Raw genomic sequence first — 17,123 nt, 5'->3', positions numbered from 1 at the left:
ATTAATTTAGTCCTCATCAGATACTAATTTCCAAGGAAAAACCTTGTCTATATAATGATTATGGTGAAAACTTTTATACCTGTTAGTCACTTTTTACAACATCCTAAGACAGATACCTCATAGTTGCAGATATTGGCATGGGCCATTTTTAAGATGAAAATGGTTTTTTTCTGTGTTTATCAGTATTATGCAATATCTGCATTATGTAAACACAAGAAAAATTGGGGTTCGGGGTTGCTAAATTTTTCAGAAACCTGTATGAGCTGCTAGCATATTTATTACAGTTAATGTAATAACAAAAGAATTGATCTTAAAAGTAAATGCATTGGGCTGGGGATTTAGCTCAGTGGTTTCGCCACTTGCTGCACAAGTGCAAGGACCCGAGTTCGATCCCTGGTACCAAAAAAAAAAAAGTAAATGCATTTTTAAAGCATAGGACCAAATAAAAGAAAATCAAACTGCAAACTAAAAAAAAAAAAAAAAAAAAATTTCACAGGCAGCAAGAGGTCTACCCTTGTCTTACTGAAATGTGAACTCCAGTTCTTGAGATAGCTTAACAAAATAGCATGCATTCAATATGCTCTGAAAAACAATTAGATGACTTCCATCCCCATTAATAACCAAACCTAACAATGTTCAGTTTCTGCTCCTCTGAGGAAAGGAAACAAAATTAACAGTTGATCTGTTGCTCAGGATAGGTTTTTGGCCATGATCCTTTGGTAATCACAAATTTTTCTCTAGAGATTAAGAAAAAAAGTTAAGAATGAAATCTGGTTTGTTCTTTTTTCTTTTTTTTTGTACCTGGGATCAAACTCCGGACATTGTGCTTGCAAGGCAGGCAGTGGAACCACTGAGCTAAATCCCCAGCCCTTGAAAACTGTTCATGTAAATTCATTTTAAATTAATACAAAGAGAGGATACAGAAACCTTAAGTTTTAATCAGAATCTAAAAGGTAACGTATTTTTTGAAGTGAAGATGCTATTTTAGTTTGCAATATTAAACTGAAACAATAAGAAAGTTAGGCACTGGGCCTCCAGCAATTAGTGGAGAGACAAGGATCCACCTCACAAAGACCTCTCTAGATGAGAAAGACTGACAGCTGTGGTAGCATATGCCTGTACTCCTAACACTCTGGGAGGTTGAGGCAGGAGAATTTCAACTGTGAGCCAAGACTGGGCAACTTATTGAGACTGTCTGAAAATTGTAAACAATATTTAAAAAGGGCTTGGGATGTAGCTCAGTGCAAAGGCCCTAGGTTCCATCCTCAGAACTGGAGAAAAAAAAGAAAAAGACTCAAGAAAACAAATGTAACAATGTCAAGAAACGGTGTTATTGTAAAAAAAAAAAAAAAAAAAAGAGTAATGGGTTTGAGTACAAGTCATTGGAAGTACCACTTTTGATAAAGGAATCTAGAAAAGTGACAGATGAATATACCAGGGAGCAAGTAGGCCAAAGGACCAGCAAGTACAAAGACTGAGGTGAGACAAGATAAAAGGTCTGGGGGCAACCCACTTTCCCGTCCCCCTTCTACCTCTCTTAGACAGAAGCTATCTTTCTCTTAATAAATTCTTCCTACTCCTAAAAAAAAAAGGTCTGTGTGGATGATATACGAATGGCAACAGTGGTAAGACCAGTCGAATGGGCAGTTACAGTTAGATACACTGGACTTTTGGGTCTTGGTAAAATAATTTGGATTGCATCCTAATTTGGTGAGCAATAGAGTATTTTTAAGAAAAAGAATTAATGACGTTAAACTTATGTTCAAAATCTAAATATGTTGTTTCTTCTGTTAAAAGTTCACAGATTCATATAAAGCCAACAAAACCACCAAAATTTGGGCCGGGGATTTAGCTCAGTGGTTTTGCTGCCTGCTGTGCAGCCGCAAGGACTGGAGTTCGATCGCCGGTACCAAAACAAAACACCAAAATTTACTGAAAAAATTATGGAGGAGGTTTAGCCCTTAAAACCCATATTCTATGGATTTTTACCCTTCTTTGATCTGTTTCTGTATTCCTTGTCCTCCTGATCTCATCAGTTAAGAACTCCTGCCAGCTGGGTGTGGTACACATGCCTATACTCCCACCTGGTCCGGAGGCTGACAGGAGGGTAGAAGTTTGAGCCCAGCTTGGACAAAATAGCGAGATCTTGTCTCAAAAAATAAGGGCTGGGGATGTAGCTCAGTGGTACAGCATCCTAGGTTCAATCCCCACTATTTATATGTAAAACAAAAACAGTCCTGCCATTTTTTCCTTCACAATCATCATCTATTTATTCCCTTTCCCAAGTATGCCACTTCAAAATCTTTGCCATTTCTGTTCTTTTCCTCAACTCTTTCAAACACGTGCTTATGTACAATGTAAATGGACGGGGGGTAAAAAAATATAAGACACCCCTGTTGGAAAGAAAAGCTTAGGTTTTCTATGTTAGAATCTAAAATGAGTACAGCTGGGGCTAGTGGTACATGCCTGTAATTCCAGGACTCTGGGAGGCTGAGTCAAAGAGGACTACAAGCTGTTGATCAGCCTGGGCAACTCAGCAACTTGGTGAGACTGTCTCCAAAAAAAAAAAAAAAACTCTGGGAATATAGTTCAATGTGAAGGTCCTGGGTTCAATCCCCCAGTACCACAAATAAAACAATGAGTACCAAAAAGTTATATTTTCAGGAAGAGAAAATAATTCTGAGTAAGAGACAAATATGAACAAGAAATGAACAAACGCTACCTAGGTACAGCAGTAACTGATATGCTGCAGAAAGCCAAAAGATCTTCTGTTCAAAACAAAAGAAATCAGGGAGACAAGAGGAAGAATGAGAATGTGATTGCTCCAGATCCAGGATGGAGTTATAACAAGTCATCTGGTAGAACATGTGGGTCAGAAGCTCCTATTTCTCTCTACTGTTTTGTCTTCTGAACTTCTATTTAACTCAATTTATTCTGACTTATGTTATACTATAATTACTGTGGACATACTATTCATTTTCCTTACATCATAAAAGAGGTAAACAGGAGGGAAGGTGGAATATTAAAGGAGATATTCATGAAGCCACATAGTACACTGGAAAAGGTCAAACACATTTATTTACTCAATAAATATTTGTTGAACAGGGACTGGGGATTTAGCTCAGTGGTTTCACCGCCTGCTGCGCAAGTGCAAGGACCCAAGTTTGATCCCCAGTACCAAAAAAAAAAAACTTTGTTGAACAACTACTATCTGCCAGACAAAAAACAGGGTCAGTGTTCTCATGGAGTTTATATGGATATAAACTTAAGGAATCTTAGATATAATTAATCTAATTATTCTTATGTGTTTCTTTTACCAGATACTGATATTCTCTCGAAGGCCATGTCACTTTTTTTATTCCCCTTAACAATAACCACTGTATCTGGTATACAGAAGACGATAAATAACTGCTAGCATTGGGAATCCTTAAACACAAAGACTCCTTTTTTCTTTTAAAGGTGTGTGGGGGTGTGTATGTCTCACTTTGTTGCCCAGGCAGGCCTTGAACTCCTGGACTCAAGCCATCCTCCTGCCTGAGCCTCCCAACTACCTGGGACTGGACACCGCACAAGGCCCAGCTTATACCAAGGTTTTGCTAATGCTCAGCTGCAGGGTCCTTGACAGGTCCTGACTTGGCCACCACTAATTTCACTTTTTGGTACAAACTCTAGAGCCTCCTTTCCAATTGGTGTGGCCATCAGTTACTTTTTTGGTACCGGAGATGGAACTCCAGTCCTTGTGCTTGCGCAGCAGGCGGCGGAACCACTGAGCTAAATCCCCGGCCCCCATCAGTTACTTTTTAAAAATTTTTTTACTATGCCAGAAGATAAAGAGTATTTTTGTACTTTTTTTTTGTTAGTGCATATTAGTAATACAGAATAGTGAGGCTCATTTTGGTATATTAGTACATGTATATAATATATTTTGATTATTTTCAACCATTACCCCTCTCCTCTTCCTCCCTTCTCTGATCCCATTCCCCATCTCTAAAAGTCTACCTTCTAGTTTCCTACCATCTCCCCTTTATTTTATTCATTTTTTTTTTTGGTGCCGCGGATTGAATTCAGGACTTTGCACTTTTGAGGCAAGTGGTGGAACCACTGAGCTAAATCCCTGGGGCCCTAATATTTTTGTTGTTATTTTATTCATTTTTTAAGATTTCTCATACAAGAGAAAGCGTGTGCTACTTACTTTCTGAGTCTGGCTTATTTCACTGAACATAATGGTCTCCAGTTCACTCCATTTTCCTGTAAATGACCTGCTTTCGTGGTCACAGTATACTAGCCACTTTTAATCTCTGACGTACTGTACTCCTCAACCCTTATCTTTAGCTAAGCAACCAAGAAGGCATCTTTGGTCCTCTACTTTTTATCCCCAGGTCAAGAGCTTCATGATCATAACCTTTTGATTCAATTCTTTTATTTACTTATATATGTATTGTTTCCTTGTAGCACTAGGGATTGAACCCAGGGGTTATGCACAGTAGCAAGCCTTAGCGCTGAGCCACATCCCCCGCCCTCTTTATTTTGAGACAGAGCTTTACTAAGTTGCTCAGGCTGGCCTCCAAGTTGTATCCTTCTGCCTCGGGCTCTGGAGCAGCTGGGATTACAGATGTACAGTACCACACCAGGCTTTGAAATCTTTAAATCAAGGGATCTTTTTTCTAAACTGAAGTTTCAATTAAGGCAAACAACAAGCACTTCTTAAAGAAAAATTTACATCTTTGAGGTTCCACATTAAAATGGAGCACAAGGTTATGGAACAGCCTGAAAATCATCTATGCTCTTTGGGCACTTCTTCACTTTCCAGACAAAGGTAAAAGGCTGTATTCAACTGCAGATGTCATTTCCCCACACTGTAGTCAGTTTCAGCCTTCTGTTTGAATTGTGTGTGCTAGACAACAAACATTTGAGCAGTTACTAGGTGCCAGTCAAACAGCCAACTCAGCAATGACAACACAACACAGTGAGAGAAGCACAGGAATCCACGGGAACACAGAGAAGAAGTGCAGAGCCCAGACATCCCAGAGGGAAGAAATAAACTGAAAATCATAGCAATATTCACATGGTGCTTACTAGGTGCCAAGCAGTGTTTTAAAAGTATTCCACTAAGGGCCGGGGATTTAGCTCAGTGGTTTCGCCACCTCCTGTGCAAGCACAAGGACCAGAGTTTGATCCCTGGTACCAAAAAAAACAAACAAAAAAAATCCAAAAAAACCACACACACAAAAACCAGCATTCCACAAAGGAATGTAAACATTATGTACCACCAACATGTACTAATAAAAAAAAGGACTCCACACATTTACCCATTAAGTCTCTAACCACCTTATGATGCTGGAATTGCCATTATTTCCCCATTGAATAATAAGAAAATGAAAGAACTGGCAAATTAACCAAACTGCTGACAATATACAACAAAGAAGGGGCAGAACTGAGACTGGAACCCAGGTGCTCCAGAGGCTCTTAGATCCAACTGAAGGAAATTCGGAATGGTGGGCTCTTAAGAAAGGGTAAGAATGAAGAAAATTTCAGAGAAGCCAGATAAAGCCATGGCTCTTTATACAATGGATTAGAGCAATCAATCTCCAACTCAAAAATCAATAGTATATGGATTACTGCCATGGTCTATGAAATGATTTCATGGTGTCTCTGCCTTTGAGATAATCTTTCTGTATAATACTAACAGAATTTGACTTCCTAAAAGATCATTTTCCTATCACTATCATGATCAAAAAGTCTTTAGTAGCTGTCTGCTGAGTGTAATTCATGCCAAATTTATAAGCCTTCACAAAATGGGCTCCATCTCTCGTCAACCTTTCCCATCACAAATTTCTGCCCTAGATATTTTGTCTTTAGAACAAACAATAAATGTGGAATAAAAACTGGGAAGAAATATTTTAATTTCACATTATGTATCATATTTCAGCTTAAAAACAATAGATCACACTTCCACAATTTTGAGTGGCTATGTAGAGAAGAGTGAATTTGTACAAACAAAACAAATTTCTTAATATGTGCTTCTCAATGTTCCTTAAAATCATTGACTGTATAAAAATTTCTCACCCTCTACTACAGGAAGGTATGTAAAGAACTGCAATTCAGATTTGTTTAGTGGCAGATATTTTATAGCCTTCAAAATATCTGACGTACCAAATCCGGTAACTGGAATATTAATGAATCTGGGCTATTTCCAAGACCTAGAATCTCATTCATACCAAAAATATCAGGAAGAAGAATTAAATTCAATACAAAATTGTTACTACTCAATGCACCTAGATCTGGAGAGTAATTATTGTTTCCACCTCAAGGTTTTTGATCTTTAATGTTTAACTCTATTGTATATTTCTTAACCTTATTGTATATTTCATTTGTTATACACTGCAGTAAGTTCTTTTATTTATTTTTGCAGTAAGTTCTTTTAAAAGTTGGTTATAAACAATACTTTTGAAAATTCTCTCAAGTAGCTGGGCACAGTGGTACATGCCTGTAATCCCAGTCTCTTGGAAGCCTGATACTGTAGGGTTGCAAGTTCAAGGCCAGCTTAGGCTACACAGAAAGACGCTGTCTCAAAAATAAATAATAGAAGGGGCCAAGGATGTAGCTCAGTGGTGCTATGCCTGCCTGGCAAGCCCAAGGTCCTGAGTTTGATCTCCTGTACTGGGAAAAAATTTAAAAAATAAATAAATAATGGAGTGAACGAGGGCTCAGTACTCCATGGATTCAATCCTCAGTACCACACACACACACACAGAACCTCTCAATAGTTATAGATAGTTTTAAATACATGCTAAATCTAGTCTCTGTAGAAAAAAAATCTCAACAAACCTAGGTAATATTACAACTGTAGTAGGGAGGCTAAAACTGCAAGTGAAAACAATATTAACATCTGAGAACTGGACAACATGGTGTCATGAGGTTAGGAACAGACTAAATAAATTGGCACTGTGACAAAGAAAAATAAAAGAGGTAATAAGGATTAGTGGCTAGAAGAAAAGGGCAAAGATTTCTGTGAAATTTTTAGTTAGGTTTGGGAAGGTGACTACCTAATCATTTGTTTGATTTCTTCGTTTGTAAAATGGAAATAATATCTGACTGTCATGAGGTTAAATTTATATGAAGCATTTGGAATAATTCCCAGGATTTGCTTAGTGCTATTATTGACAGCATATTAATATTTTTTGCATATTAATAATCTTAATAAAAGATACATGAAAATAATTAAAACAGAAACCCACAAAGTTCCAAACAGAAAATGAAAAAAATTTTAATTTACAAATTTAAAATTTACAAAAGAAATATAAACTGAGAGGTGGAGATAAGCTGGTCATAGAGCACCTGCTTAACATGTGTGAAGACCTGGGTTCAATCCCCAGCACCGAGAGAGAGAGAGAGAGAGAGAGAGAGAGAGAGAGAGAGAGAGAGAGAGAGAGAGAGAGAGATGGAGAGATAGAGACAGACATATTAGGGGTAAAGTGGTACAAATTTTTGAAAAATTATTTTACATAATTTTTCCGTTTTTACAGATTTACTTAAAATAAATGCAAACCAAGATATACACATAAAGATGTAAGCCACAACACTTTTTAAAAAAAAAATCTAAGAATCTCTTGAGGGCTGAGTATGTATCTCTGCTGAGCTAGCACGAAGCCCTGGATTCAATCTTTAGCAATGCAAACAAATAGAAACAACAAACAAGGAAAGAATCTATCTTAGGTATAAACGGAATACAAATTAAAAAAAGAAAAAAGCCGGGCATGATGATGCACGCCTGTAATCTCAGCACCTGGGAGGCTAAGGCAGGAGGATGGCTGTAAGTATGAGGCCAGTCTGAAGGACATAGTGACCAGCCCAAACTACATAGGGAGAACCTGCCTCAAAAACTCAGGGGAAAAAAAACCAAACAGAAATGCAGATTAAATTATGTATTTTTTAAAACCTGGAATTTTTACTTATGAATAAAAACCTGAACACAATTCTAAAAGCTTAACATTAGACAAGTAAGGAAATGGTTGAGTAATTTATGATAGATTCTGACTCTACTTAGCAATAACTCAAGATGTTTATAAAGAATTTTAAATGCAACAAAGAAAAAGACAATAAAGCAAGAGGAGCTGGGCTTGCTGATGCACGCCTGTAATCACAGTTCTGTGGGAGGCTAAAGCAGGAGGATCCCAAGTTTCAGCCCTGCCTAGGCAACTGTCTCAAAATTGTAAAAAGGGTGAGAGGCTGAGAATATAGCTCAGTGCAAACGCCCTGGATTTGATCACCAATACTGGGGGGGGGGGACGGGACGGGACAAAAATACTCTAAGAACATATATAAAGGTTAATACATCATGTTCAAGAATGTAAGATTGTTTGAGTATCTGAAATTCAATCAATAAGACTAAATTTTTAAAAGTGTATAATTACCTCAAGTGATGTGAGAAGATTATTTGGTAAAATCTAACATCCATTCCTGATAAAACAATCAGCAAAGCAGGAGCAGAAGAGGACTTTCCTCAATCTAATAAAAGGAAGCTAATGAAAATCCTACATCCAACATCATACAATGGTGAAAACTGAATGTCCCCTAAGATTAGGAACAATAAAAGGATGTCTCACATCCCTTCGATTGAGTGAGCACTGTACTAAAGATCTTGCTTATTTCAATAAAGGCCAAAATAAATGAAATACAAAATGGAAAGGAAGAAGTAAATATTCTTTTTTTTTTTTTTTGGTACTGGGGATCAAACTCGGGAACCTTGCGCTTGCAAGGCAGGCGGCAGAACCACTGAGCTAAATCCCCAGCAGATGTAAGTATTCTTAATGTGAACATGGCATGATTACATGGAATTCTATAGGTCTTTAAAAACAGCCAATAAGAACTGATACATAGATTAGAAGCCTACAGAATACAAAATCAATTTATAAAAATAAAATTTGCCTATCAATAGAGTCAGAAAAATAATTTTAAAAATGTTCAGTGAATATTTTAAAACATTCACTTTCAGGCTAGGCCCCCTATTTCTTTTTTTTTAGTTAGGTATTTTTAATTTATTTATTTTTCCAGTGTCAGGAATCAAACTCAGGACTTTGTACTTGCAAGGCAGGCACAGCGCCACTCAGCTAAATCCCTGGCCCTGGGCCATATTTCAATGGTAGTGCACATGCCTATGTAGCACATGCAAGGCCCTGGGTTCCAGTCCCAGCCTAGCAAACAAAATAACAATAATAGCAACAATAACAACCCAACAGCACCAAAATATGAAATACTTAGGAATAAAACTGGCAAAAAAATATGCAAAATGTGTACTGTGAAAACAAAAGACTACTAAGAGAAATTAAAGCCCTAAAGAGAGCTAGTCTATATCCAGACTGGAAAATAATCTTGTTATGATGACAATTTTTAAATTTTTTGATAGATTCAATGTAATCCCAATTATATTCCAACACACATTTTTTTAAAGACATAGACAAGCTGAAAGTAAAATGTATACGAAAATCAAAGGATCTAGAACACTGAAACAACTTTGAAAGAGAAAACTAAAGTTAGAAGATTTATATCATCTGACTGAAAATTTAACTCCTTAATCTCAGCAACTTGGGAGACTGAGACAGAAGAATGCCAAGTTTCAGCTCAGTCTGGGGAATTTATAAAGACCTTGTCTCAGAATAATTTTTTTAAAAAAGAGGGGCTGGGAGATGTAGCTCAATACTCCTTGGGTTCGACTCCCAGTAGCTAAAAGAAAGAAAAAAGACCAGCTGAATCTAAACAGAGCCCAAATTTATAGAAGCACACATTTATGGGTGACAATGAATTGATTTTAGGGAAAATGCAGTGAAAAGGCACTATTGTATAGAAAAAGAAGAAGAAGTCTTTTGTAACAAATAGTCCTGGAGCACCGGACACCCATAAACAAAAGCAAAAATGAAAAATTTTAAGACATACTTTGTATTATATACCAAATTTAACTCAAGATAGATCACAGACCGAAATATAAAACTTGCAACTGACAAAGATTTTAGATATAACACCAAAAGCAAAATTCATTAAAGAAAGCACTGATGAACTGAATTTTGTCAAAATTAAGAACTGCTTTTTTTTTTTTTTTTGGTATGGGGATTGAACTCGGGTCCTTGCGCTTGTGCAGCAGGCAGTGAAACCGCTGAGCTAAATCCCCAGCCCTGCTCTTTTATTTCTGATAAGAGAATGAAAAGACAAGGGACAGGGCTGGGGATTTAGCTCACTGGTTCCGCTACCTGCCTCGCAAGCGCAAGGTCCCGAGTTCAATCCCTGGTACCAAAAACAAAAACGAAAACGAAAAGAAAAGGGACAAGGAAATGAAAAGACTAGTGAAAAATTTGTAAATCACAGTGGCGCATGCCTGTAATCCCAGTACTTGGGAGGCTGAGGCAGGAGGGTTGCCCCAAGTTCAAGGCCAGCCCAGGCTACAGAGTGACACAGTCTCAAAAAACAAAAGAAAAGCACTTAAATCTGGAACATTATTAAGAACTTTCAAAGCTCAGTAATAAGAAAACAGCCCAATTTAAAAATACTAAAAATAACATAGGGCCGGGGATTTAGCTTAGTGAGTTCCATCCCCAGTACCAAAACAAACAAACAAACAAACAAACAAAACACTTCATCAAAGAAGATACTATGCAAATGGCAAATAAATTCATGAAAAAAGTTATCATTAATAAAAAGGGAAATTAAATTAAAACCACTAACAGATAAATTAAAACCAGATACCACAATAATGTCTTTAAGAAAACATCATAAGAGCCAGGTATGGTGGCACACTCCTATAATTCCAGCAGGAGCATTGCAAGTTCAAGGCCTGCCTAAGCAATTTAGTGAGATCCTGTCTCAAGATTAAATGAAAGAATGAATGAATGAATGAATGAATAAATAAATAAATAGGACTGGGTTTGTAGCTCAGTGGTAGAGTACTTGCCTAGCATGCACAAGACCCCCCCATCAATCCTCAGCACCTCAAAAAACAAAACACACAAAAAAGTCTAGCTTCACTTAATCTCTTTGGTTGCCTTTCTAATCTTTTATTAGTACATGTTGGCTGTACGTAATGATTACATTCATTGTGGGGAGTTGGTACATGTATCTATCTTTTTTTTTTTTTTTGGTACCAGAAATTGAACACGGGTCCTGCACCTTTGAGCCAGGCGGTGGAACCACTGAGCTAAATTCCCAGCCCCTACATGTATATATCTTAATTCTTACTACCCCTTCATCTCTAGATCCCCTTCCCATTTGCAAAACATCTATCTCCCTCTTTTGTATTACATTTTATTTTGTTCTTTAAATTATTTATACTCTGAGTTTCTCAAAAAGAAAAGCAATGGAGTGAAGGAGGGGAAGGGGAAAGGAAAAGAGGGAAAGGAAAAACTGTGAGAAAAGAAAAAAAATGGAAATGAAATCTATGTAAATAGGGAAGGGTGGAGGGGGTGAAGGGTGCACAGGTAATGGGGGAAAAAAAATAAGAACCAAGATATATCATGTACAGGTACAAACACCCAATGATAAAGGTAAACGAATTGTATACCTAAAATGTACCAATAAAAAAACTTAAAAAAAAAAGAAAAGAAAAGCAATGTGATATTTATGCTTGTCTGTCTTGACTTCACTTAACATTAATTATGGTCTCAAGGTGTATCCATTTTCCTACAAATGACTCAAATTTATCATTCTTTTCTTTATTCATCTACTGATGGACATATAAGCCACTTCTGAGATTTAGTTATTATGAGCTGTGTGACATAAACATAGGTATTAATCTATCTCTGTAGTAAAATATCTTTACTTTTTCAGGAAGATACCTAGATGGCTAGATAAAAATATGCAACGCTTCACAAATTTGCATGTCATCCTTTGTGGAGAGGGCATGCTAATCTTCTTTGTATCATCCTCACTTCATCCATTTTTTATTTTTTTGAGACAAGGTCTGGCTATGTAGCACAGGCTGGCCTTGAACTCACTATGCAGCCCAGGCTGGCCTCAAACTTCCCAGTGATTCTGCTTCAGCCTCCAGAATATTGGGTTACAGGCATGCGCCACCACTCCTGGTCTAATTTTAGTATATGTGCTAAAATTAGTGCTTGGTTGCTCTTTTAATTGTCTCCTGGAGTCTTCACAAGAACTCCCCCACTGACTTATGTTAGAGTGGATTTCTCTTCCTTGCAATCCAATTATTCCTAATATAACCTTAATCCAATCTCTATGATTTAATTTTTTGCTTTTATTCTTTTTCTCTTGGGCTACAAAGTAATGCCAGTAATCCCTCCTAACTGTGATCTTGCCTAACAAAATTCTGAACAACATTCCCACTTATATGAAGTAGCTAGAATAGTCAAATTCACAGAACCAGAAAGTAGAATGGTAGCTACTAGGACCGAGGAGGGGAAGAATGGGGAGTTGTTATTTAATGGGTACAGAATCTGTTTTCTAAGATGAAAATATTTCTGACAACTGGTTGTACAACAATGTGAATCTATCCAATACTACTAATCTGCACACTTAAAAATGGCTAATGGGAAACAGCATAGTGGTGCATAATCCCAGCACTTTGGTTTTTTTTTTGGTATCGGGGATCAAACTCGGGACCTTTTGCTTGCAAGGCAGGCGCCGGAACCAATGAGCTAAATTCCCGGCCCAATCCCAGCACTTTGAAGGCTGAGGTAGGAGGACTGCAAGTCTGAGGCCAACCTAGACTATACCTACAACCTCGGCAGGGTCCTAACCTCAAGGAACTAAAAGGTTAGCTGGGTGTGGTGGTGCACACCTGTAATCCAGTACTCTAGAGGCTGGGGCAGGAGGATCACAGCAAATTCACCCTAAGTTACCCAGTGAGCTCAAGACTACCCAATATTACATAGCAAGACCTTGCCTCAAGACAAACAAACAAACAGTGGTGGCAAACCTATGGCAGGTGTGACATCGCAGGTTCTCTGAGCTCTCTACTGGCATGTGAGCGAAGTGACCCCAGCAGCTGAGCATGGGATAACAGCTTTTTTTTCTACAAGAAAACCTCAGCATTCAGGTTTAATCAGCGTGTTGGAACTTTGCGATAAATAAACGGGTTTTAGGTTGCAGTTTGGGCACTCCGTTTAAAATTTATGTTATGTGCATTTTAACAAAATTAAAATAAATTCACAGACTCTAAAGCCAGGCTACCTGGCTTTGAATTTTGGCTCTGCCATTTTCTTTTTTTCCCTTTTTTTTGGTACCAGGGATCGAACTCGGGACCTTGTGTTTTTGAGGCAGGCGCCAGAACCACTGAGCTAAATCCCCGGCTCTGGCTCTGCCATTTTCAAGGATGTAACATTGGGCAAATTACATAACTGCTCTGAGATTCAGTTTCCGGAGCTACATAAATGGGCTAATTTTAATAATAACTATATATCATTAACTTGTGGAGATAAAATTACTAAATACATGTAAAATTCCTACAAAAGTCCTGGCACACATCAGTACTGTTTTGCTTTGCCCCCCCCACACCAGGGATCGAACTCAGGACCTTGCTCTTGCAAGGCAGGTGCGGCACCACTGAACTAAATCCCCCGCCCACATCAGTACTGTTTTTAAGTGTTTGTTGTTACTGGATTTCATTTTTAAAAACATAATTCAATATGACATTTATACCTACAGACAAAAGTGATTTTCTCCAGCGCAAAACTAAATGAACAATTTATGTGCTTGAATCTCAAGGTTTGGAGTGAACATTTGCCATAAAGCGTTAATATTTCTACACCTGTCACTCTGCTATAGCACTACCAGTACAAAAACTGGGGAGAAATTTCCCTATTGTCTCACTTTTTCAAAATTTCATTTATAACCCTGAATATTTTATATCAAGTAGACTGTTTTGATATATATGAGGAACAAATACATTTCTAAGAATTTCTTTTCAAGAATTCTAACAGTACTATTACAGTACATTTACTAATGTCTGTGGATTCATTAGTGTGTAATGAAAAGCATCTGATTTAAAAACCATCTGCTGTAGTATTATTTCTATGGCATCTGATGTTTTGCTTGATTTGTAAATGGAATTACTCAAAAGCGGCACCTTTCTGATTTCATTTGTGACACTGGTCCCAAACATAATATTGACTGTTTCTGATCAGGATGGTAACATGAGCAAATGTGAAATTATATAAGGCTAAGACCTTTGTTTCCTATTTTGTGTGAAAAAATTCAAGTATTTTTCTGTGAAAATGAGATGCTCTGTAGTGAGCAGTCAGTGTAGTTCTGCTTGGAATCATTTCTTCTGAAAACCCTTCCTTGTAAATAAGATAAACAGGTTGGGAAAGATAATCATTAGAGAATACAGATCTAAACTTCAGATAATACTCATCAGAGGGTCACCATTGATTGAATGACTGTGAATTAATTTTGTTTTCCTGCTGCTTTGTTTGTAGGGTAAATCTGATGAGTTACTACCTTTAGTAAATAAAGGAGTTAAAAAACTTTATAAAGGAGTTAAAAAACTTTACCTCCTCTACACTTTCATCTTCCTTCTTTGCCTCATTTTCCTCCAGATCCCTTCTCACACAACAAAGAGTATTTTCGTGCCTAATATTTATTACGTATTTCCTCTAACTGTTCAATTTGTTTAGTGGCATATCCCAAACACTAAAACAATGCCTGGTCTCTCAATAAATATTTGCCCAATGATGAACTGATACATGGCCTCACGAACTACTAGAGGTCATCCTGAGCAACCATTTTTGGAAGTGCTTCCCTTTTTTCTTTTTTTTGGTACCAGGGATTGAACTTGGGCCCTCGCGCTTGTGAGGCAGGCGGCGGAACCACTGAGCTAAATCCCCAGCCCTGAAGTGCTTCTTTTTGAGACAGGCTCTGACTATGTAGTTCAGGCTGGCCTTGAACTGACAGTAGTTCTCCTTCTAGAGGGCTGGGATTACAGGTGGTAACATGCTACCACGCTTAGCCAGGAAAGCGCTTCTTTTGAGCCACAGACAAATTTTTTATTCTCTAGAGCATAAGGTCTGCTTTCTAAATTTTCAAAAACCCAGAGGGCAAAGCCATCTAATTTACATCTGCCATGCCAATTCTATACATGATTATTATGCAATTGTATTCATCCACTTCATAGTCATGGTTCACATTTCTATTATGGGATCTTAGCACAAATGCAGAGACTTACAAAGATAAGGCCTTTGAATATCCAGAAAACCAAACAAGCTAAAACTCCAGAACATGTGAATCCTATCCTTATTGCCTAAATATGAGTAAAGTGTGTGCAATATCAATACCATAATTGACTACAGAAAATCCTAGGAAATCTAAAACAAAACAAACCAACTGCTAGATGCAAGAACTAATCGGGCCGGGGATTTAGCTCAATGGTTCTGCCACCTGCTTCCCAAGTGCAAGGTCCCGAGTTTGATCCCTGGTACCAAAAAAAAAAAAAAACACTAATCAATACTGTGTAAGGGCATATATTGCATTTCTGTATACTAACAGCAAATAAAGGAAAATGAAGTTTTAAAAAATATCACCTGTAAGTTTTTCACAATCTTCAAAGTTAAATATGTATGTACTAGGACCCAGTAATTCCACTCTTAAGTATTTATATAAAAAAATCCCCATATCCATAAAAAACCTAGTATACATGGATATTCACAGCTTTATTTATAAAATTCCAAAATGAAAATAATCCGATTTTCCTTCAGCTTGTAAACAGATAACAAATGTAGTACATTCATACAGTGAAACAGTATGCAAACTATGTGAGGCTGGAGGTATACCTCAGTGGCGTGGTATATGCTTAGGGGTTCAAGGCCCAGTAGCAGCAGTAGCAGCAGCACCATCACCACCAGCACCATCATCACAACACCACCACCACCAGAAACAAACTGCAATTATGTACAACAAGATGGACAATTTCCAGAGACATTATACTGAGTGAAAAAGTATACAGTATAATTACTTTTATACACAATGTATAATAAACAAAACGAATCCACACTGTTATGAATCAGGTTAGTGGTTCATTGCAATAGAAGGGTTGATTGCAAAGGGACACCAAGGAATATTCTGGAACATTCTGAGAGAATAAAAATGTTCTCCATCTTGGGCTGGGGATGCAGCTCAGTTGGTAGAGCATTTTCCTATGCACAAGGCCCTAGGCTCAATCTCCAGCACTACAACAGACAAGAGTTCTACAACATCTTCGAGTGGTGATTAAATAAGTATATCCAGCGGCCCAAAGTCACCAGTCTGTATACTTAAAATACATGACTTTGGGCCAGGGATTTAGCTCAGTGGTTCCGCCGCTTGCCTCGAAAGCACAAGGAAATGAGTTCGATCCCCGGTACCAAAAAAGCAAAACAAAACAAAAAAACCCCCATGACTTTTTGGGACAGGGTCTTGGTATATAGTCCAGGCCAGCTTTGAACTAATGATCCTACTGCCTCAGTCTCCTGAGTGCTGAGATTACAGGCATGTACCACCATACTGGCTAAAACAATCTATTATTTTATTTATAGATATCATACCACAGTAAGAGGATTTTTTAAAATCTTGGCTCCAACACTGTAACAATATAAGGGAAAAAAAATCTTCTACATGTGGGTCCTCTTCTCATACCAATCCTTCTCCTACCTTTTAAGCAGATCTGATTACAAACAAAAGAGGTGAAAGTATAGCTAAAGACGTCAAGATTAGTCTAGCTAAATAGTCAGCTTTAATCTCTTTCACCTGCTATTCAGAATGGCTGAACCCACAAGTACACAGCTTTCTCATAAAAGGGAAAAACGCAGCTTTCACCAACTGTCCAGTATCTGTGGGCCACCCTGAAACATGCAACACAACATTGCAACATGATTGTCTGACAGCAAGAATAAAACTCCAATGTGCAATAACAGACTAAAAACCTAATGACCTTTTCACAGTAACAAATCTAAATACCAAATACCAACAACCATCTAAAAGCTGTTATATTCAAATGGAAGCATAGGCTGGCCTCAGTAGTGCATGGCTATAATCCCAGCACTCGGGAGGCTGAGGCAGGAGGATAGCTGCAAGTTCGAGGCTGACCTAGGCTACACAGTGAGTTCAAGGCCAGCCTGAACTACATATACATAGCAAGACCCTGC

At 37.8% G+C, this 17,123-nt stretch overlaps 1 protein-coding gene and 1 non-coding gene across 4 annotated transcripts in view; both read right to left on the bottom strand.

The window, feature by feature from the left end:
- The window catches only part of Znf609 (zinc finger protein 609), a 205,607-nt gene that overhangs the window by 116,158 nt on the left and 72,326 nt on the right, over window positions 1–17,123 (bottom strand). The window lies entirely within an intron of this gene.
- On the bottom strand, window positions 11,837–11,941 carry LOC147821837 (U6 spliceosomal RNA). The gene has a single exon (XR_015446523.1). It is a non-coding gene; the product is annotated as a U6 spliceosomal RNA (small nuclear RNA).

The sequence above is a fragment of the Heterocephalus glaber genome, unplaced genomic scaffold (assembly GCF_053883595.1).
Source record: "Heterocephalus glaber isolate CG9 unplaced genomic scaffold, H.glaber_assembly_v1.0 deba00001689, whole genome shotgun sequence".
Classification (NCBI taxonomy): Eukaryota; Metazoa; Chordata; class Mammalia; order Rodentia; family Bathyergidae; genus Heterocephalus; species Heterocephalus glaber.
Note: the sequence above shows the minus strand (reverse complement) of the source record. Positions and strands in the feature narration are given on the sequence as shown.